The sequence below is a fragment of the Platalea leucorodia genome (assembly GCF_965183815.1).
Source record: "Platalea leucorodia genome assembly, chromosome: 8".
Taxonomy (NCBI): Eukaryota; Metazoa; Chordata; class Aves; order Pelecaniformes; family Threskiornithidae; genus Platalea; species Platalea leucorodia.
The window spans coordinates 36,380,978-36,387,501 of NC_138830.1; the positions used below are offsets into that span (position 1 = coordinate 36,380,978).

General features: G+C 54.3%; 1 protein-coding gene across 1 annotated transcript in view; it reads right to left on the bottom strand.

Moving 5' to 3' along the window:
- LOC309594305 (metallothionein-2) overlaps positions 1-6,524 on the bottom strand; it is a 216,043-nt gene that overhangs the window by 9,153 nt on the left and 200,366 nt on the right. The gene's annotated exons all lie outside the window — the stretch shown is intronic.

Consider the following 6,524-nt stretch of genomic DNA (forward strand, 5'->3'; position numbering starts at 1 on the left):
TCCAGGGATGTGGGGACAGGTGGCCCCTCCAAAATAGTCCCTCTCCTCCAGCCCAGGGGGAGGAAGGCGAAGCCCACACTGGGGGAATAGAACAATGTCAGCTGTGCTGTGTAATCCCTGCCATGCAAGGATGGGGCAGAAGAAAAGCTCTCCAGCACCTGTTCTCAGCTCAGACCCCAGCCCTTTTTCCCTTCTTTCCTTCCTTTCTTTGCATGAGGAAAAAAGCATCTTCAGGTGATGCAGGGCTGGGGGTCAGGGCTCTGGGAGGTCTTGTCTTGCTCCTGGTCTGTTCTGTAATTAATTTGGGACAGGGCTGGAGCAGTGGGTTGGCAATCAGACACACATCAGCCAGGCCACCTCCAGGAGCAGCCTGTAACTGGGACAATGAGCTGGGATCCTGGGGAGACCTTTCTGCTGCTTAAATACCCCCCGTTACAAGGCCCTGCGAGCCCTAGTTTGCCTTCTGGCCCCCACCTTCCATTTGCTGGGAGAGCCTGGGGGTTTCCCATCATTTAAAGAAGCCTGATCCTGCTCTCCAGAGCTGAGCAAAATGGACAGGATCCCTGCATGGCAATTTTTTGGCAGTCCTTGCCATGCCAGAGCCATACCCCTTGGCAGATGTGTGCCCTGCATGGGATTCTGGGCTCTGTCACCAGGCACATTTGTGGCAATCACCCCGAGACTGCTGGGCAAATTAACGTGGGTGACTCAGTGGGATGCTCCGGTGCTCCAGGCAGAGTCGGAGATGACGCTCCCCGGTGGGATGGTGATGGCTGAGCTGGGGTAATGGCTCTGCAGGACATGGCAGGGACAGGGCTCCCCAGGAAGGGGGTGAAGGAGGCTGACAACCTTCAGGAAGATGTGGTGGAGGCACCCGTCCCTGCGACAGGCGCCTGTGACACCTGGGGTGCCTAGAGCTGATTATCGAAAGCCACAGGACGGTGCCAGGGCTGGTGCCAGTGGCTGGCAGTGACTCAGCACCGGTGCCAGGCCGGCAAGGAGGAAGGGGCAGCAGCCAGCTCCCGAGGAGGTGGTGACCTGGCACAGGTCTGCCCTGACTCCCCGCTGAAGGACGTGCGGCTCCAGTCACCCACAGTCACGCAGCGGCACGTGATGAACCTGCTTCTGCCTCCGGCTGCCCGCAATTTTCTGCAGCCACCCCAGCACATCGCCTTCAGGGGACCCTGCAGACGACTACAGGTCCACCTCTCCCCTCTCCAAGGGCACGTGTCTCCCCAAAGTACTTGCTCTTGGGCTTTTCATCCCCTCCTGAGCAGAGCCAGGTTCGGTGACATGTCCTTTGCCCAGATACAATGTCCCAGGCAGTTGCGGGGCTCCCCTGGCAAAGCACCATGGCTCAAATCGGTACAGACCATGGGCAGGGGTGCCAGGGAGCTACAAAATCAGTGTGGGCACAGGACGGAGACCCTAAGGGACAGGCCCTGGGGGTACACTGCCCCTCACCGTTGCCTTCTGCTTGTGCTGGGCCCTGGGCAGGAGAGTCAGGGATGCAAGGAACCGTAACCCACCTGGGACCAGCCTTTCAAACTGAAATAGAGAAAATAAGGGGGCTTATGCATCCCCCCAGCACCCAGCAAAGGCACAGTGCACTCAAAATGCTGAAACCCTGTAGGAAGCCATGGGAGCGATCATTGCTTAGAAAGCAGGCTTGGCTTTTGTTTGGCGAGCATCTCAGGTTATTATTTGCTGATGATAAACAAGTGTTTAAAACACGGGAAATAGGTGCTGATGTCGTTTTGTTTTGCCAGCGCTTGCCAGCCCTTTGGCAGCAGAGCAAGAGGATGAATCACCCCGTTCCTGCCCCAGGGAAGTTGTTCACAACCGCTCCCCATGTGCATAGGCAAAGCCTTGGAAACCATTTGGGAGTGAAACTGGATCGGTGGGGTGACCTCACACTGTGGAGGCTTCTTTTTTTTTCCCAGAAAACGGTGAGCAAAGACTTGTTCTGGTCTTAGCGGCAGACATGAGCTAAGCCCATCATCTGCTTTCCTTCCTTCCCCAGGAGCTGCCCGTTTTCCTGCCAAACCCCTGCCTGCACCTTGATTGCAGCTTTGGGAAAATATATCCCAGCTGGTGCTTCTCCAGATGCTCAGCTATTGGCAAAGACATGGCGTGTCTCCGTTTACCTTGGTAAATGTCCTTGTTGGTGGGCTTTGCTAGCCCACAATCACGTCTGTAGCAACAGAAACACACCTTTGGCGAGGGCCCGCTCGCAGCGGGAAGGGGATGAGCAGATTTTCATTAAGCAGGAATTGCACTGCATGCAATACTGCAACGCTTTCACAAGCCTGCAGCGCGCTTTGATGTGGGCTGTTTGGGAGCCGCCTTGCAATCCAGCCGGCTGCGCTGGGGCTGGGACTCCCAAGTCCGGGTTTCTGAGCTTGGCTCATCCGCCAGCTCGTCCTATGGCTCTGAGCAAGGGCTTGAGATTTATTCCATATTTCTTATCTGGAAATGAGCTATCAATATTACCTCCCCCTTGAAAAAACAGTGCAGAGAGGGTGGTGATTTGCTAATTATTTATTCTTAGCGGGAAGGGAAAGGAAGAAATGCTGAACCGATGCTCTGCAAATGGGTCCAGGAGGGTGAGCCTGACCCCGCAAACTCCCTGCCGTTTTTTGGGTGTGCATCCCAAGGGACCCTGGCACAAGGCAGGAGCTCCCACCCGGTGGTACAGGGTTTTGGGGCTGGGCGATGTGTGTTTGGGCACGTCTGGAAGATGAAAGGGCTGATTCCTCTTTTGATCATGAAATTCTCATAAATGTTAATGGGAATTACTTCGAGGTCTAATGAGGGCAGAATTGCAGCCTCCAAGGGGAGGAAGGGGGTGAGGACCAACCAAGCTTTGGCTGGGAAATAAAAGGGCTTGAATTTACTTTGTCCCCCACCTGCGAGAGCAGCGTACCAGTGGATCAGGGGCTGCCCCACATCCCTGCAGACCCTCCTGGGAATGAGGGTCCCCAGGTGTCCCCCACCTTGCCCAGCACGGCTAGCACCTGCATGGACAGGCTTTAAGCATCACCTTAACTCTAGGCATCGTTTTAACTCACAACTCATTTTAACTAATGCTTTCCCAGTGTACAATTTGGATTTTCTTCTTTTTCTTTGTTTTTTTTTTTTTTCCCCTACATCTTCCCTTCCTTTTTGCATCTTTCAGGTTCCCACAGACTTCAAACTCACCTGCTCCAACTACTTGCCGCCTCCCTCGGCTGAAACGTGACCTGAAGTTTCCAAGTATCGTTACCTTGGGCATATTTAATTATTTTATTCCCCTTTAGTTGCTAATTAGAAGCCAAGAGTAGAGGGCATGAGTAATCACCTGGGATGTCGAGTAGACACTTGCCTGAGCTTGCAAAGAAAACACCAACCCCCTCAGTATAAAGGCGTGAAATAAAAGGATGTGATATTTTCCTTGATGTCTTCATAGCCCTGCTCCTGAGATCCAGAGATCATGGTTGTCTATCCTGGGAATGATTCACGCAGCCACTGCGCTGGATCCTGCCTCCCCCGAGAGCAGCTGCTCTCGGGGGAGGCAGGATCCGGCACAGCAGCTCGTCCCATCCCCATCCGAAGGCATCTCCCATCCCATCCCAGGGATGTGCATGGGATGGAGGCAGAAACACTGCTCCAGCTTGGGCAGAAAACCTGGGATGGGGAAGGAGAAAAGCCCCTGCAGACAGCAAAGCTGGTTTGCTGCTGCTCAGACAGGCTCAGTCTTCATTTTAAGAAGTATTTAGGTGTGCAGATGCAATTGCTCATCCCTCCCCACTCCCTCCAGCTGTATTATCCCCTCCTTGAGGGCTGGGGATGTTTTTTTTTGCCAATGTTTTCCTAAGCTCAGTATCTAAGTGCTCCTCAGGGTTTAGCATCTCACTAGGGGAGACCAAGCAGGAGGATCCCCTGCCAGGCAGATAAGGGCATTGTGAATTTTCGGTTACATTTGAAGTCTTTGCCAAGAAACAGCTCCTGGGTGGGTGACGATCCTGTACCTGTTATGCTGTCACCGCCAGCTTCTCTGTGCAACCTGCCTAGAAAGCCAGCAACCAGGGCCAAGTGTGTTTTGATTATATTTTATTATATTATATTTATAATATTATAGTAAATTATGTTAATAGAATCATAGAATTCTTGAATATCTCAAGTTGGAAGGGACCCATAAGGATCATCAAGACCAATTCCAATATATTATATAATATTATGATATGATATGATTGATATCTATATTTATATGCCCCCAGGAACTAGAAAAGAGCAAACACTGGTCATAGGGCATGGCCTTGCTCAGCTGGTGCAGAGCAGCTCCGGGATCGCGCAGGAAGGAGGATAGAGAGGACCTCTTGCTGGATATTGAGACTTCTGCTCCGATGACATGGCTGAGTCACCCCTTGAGTACAGCCACACTGACCCCAGCCGTACCGCAGCCCTGGCTGTGCAGCAGCGATACCCAGGGGCTCAGCAAGGATTATATGGGATTCCCCCTCCTATAGAAGTGGAGAAAGGGAAGGAGCCCTGTCCCAAGTGCAGCTGGACGGCTGCGATGTGAGCAGGGTGGTTGCCAAACTTGGAACTGGATGCTGTACATATAATATGGATGACAGGCCTCTCAAACGACGGGAAATGAGTACTAAAAGTCATGATTTCAATCTTTCAAAGTGGCAGCTGTAACAGGCAGTGTAATTTAGCCATGTTGCAGACACACCAAACCCAATACCATAATTAGAGATGCAAAATAATATTTACAGCCCAGATCATACATATTTAGTGAGAAGTTGGAATTTTCACCTATTTACAATTTTATCAGCCTATAAAGGGCTCTGAGTGTAGTTTTTTTCCCTGTTTTGCTCCATCGGGTTTGCAGAGCCTGGCAGAGCAATGCTTGGCGCTGCTGGGAGGGAAGCTGGGGATTTTCCCTGGGAGGGCAGCAGGATTTGTTGGGCTTGAGCAACAACCTGTTGCCTGTCTGAGTTCACGCCAGTGCTTTGCCTTTGTTCTCCGGTATCCAAACCGGCACCCAGGAGGGGAGACCCACTGCAAGGCTGGCACTGAGACCCATGCTTGCCCAAAACAGATCCACAAAGGGGGAAAAAAAACCCTCTTTAATATGCCGCATGCAATTCCTGCCTCGTTATCCGCAAGTATAATAGCACATTGATAAAGCTGCCAGAAAAACTTGGTAAAAACAATTAAAAAAAAGAGAAAAAGGCGGTTGTCACATTCGGAGTCGCATGATCTCCGCTTGAGGGCTGCCTTTGAGAGCCCTCCTTCGCATGCAGGGCAGGGACGCTGCTGCCTGCCAGGGCTTGGCCGATGCACAAGTAAATACCAACTGGGATGCGCCTGCCAGCTTTCCTAGAAATAAATGAATCTTTGCCTCAATCCGGTGGCCTCTGCAGGGAAGGGCTGTTGTCCCAGCGCATCCTTTTCCAAACCTGCGTCTTGCTGGGATGGGGGTGATAACGTGCCAGTGGATGGCACGTGCTGGATTCGGGTGCAGGTCAGAGAACGTGGCATATTTACGGCACCCATGAAGGTTATCTTGTTAAAATTTATTTCTTAAACACCAAATAATTTGAGAATTTCTAAAGTCATGACCTTGAGCCGGGTTTTCCCTATCCAGACGGGCAGGGAGCGGTCGCTGCAGGGAGAGGGGATCCTGGAGACCCATAAGGGTCTGGGTACCAAAATCCACGCCGGGATGGGGACCGGCATCGGTGTTTACGCAGTGGCTCCGCGGGGGTTCATCCTCCGTCCCCCTCATTTCCAACCTCTTCCCGGCACCCCAACGGGCAGATGCTGTACAAACCAGTGCCTAAGCTCATAAAACAGTGGCATGAATGCTTTGAGGTTGCTTTTTCCCGGGCAGCACGGAGCGTTGCAACACCAGGTTTGGTTTTATTGGCTTGCTGCTTCTCGGTTCCAGATATACTCGGTTTACAGCTGAGTGCTGGGCCGCTAGTGCAGGCGTGGGTACTGGCGGGTGGCAGCTGGAGGGGCAGCCGGGGGGAGCAAGGGGGCTGGGGACAGGGGGTCTGCCCGGCCCAAACTGGGTGCTGACCCCGTGGGGGAGCCGGGCCCGGGATGGCGGCGCGGGTGTTGGGGGCTGCTGCTGCTGCTGCTGCCCGGGGGGCGATGGCTTCTGCCCTCCTGCCCCCAGCTCCCCTCCAGTACCTCCAGTTGCCCTCCCAGCTCCCCTGGCCTCTGCAAATGCCCCCCCATCTCCCCCTAACCCTACACCCCGATGCACCCAGCACCCTCAGCTGCTCCGCTAGATCTCCTGACTTCTGCAGCCGCCCCCCCAGCTCCCCCGGCCCTGCCCCCCCACCTGCCCCCCAGCTCCTCCAACTGCCCCCCTGCACCCCCACCTGCCCCCCCCGCCCCACAGCGGCCCCCCGGCCGCCCCATCACGCCCCGCCCTGCCCCGCCGCGGCCCCGCCCCTCCCCGTGACGCAGCCGCGGCGTACGCGAGTGGGCGGGGCCCGGCGCCGGGGGAGCCCGCGGCCGGC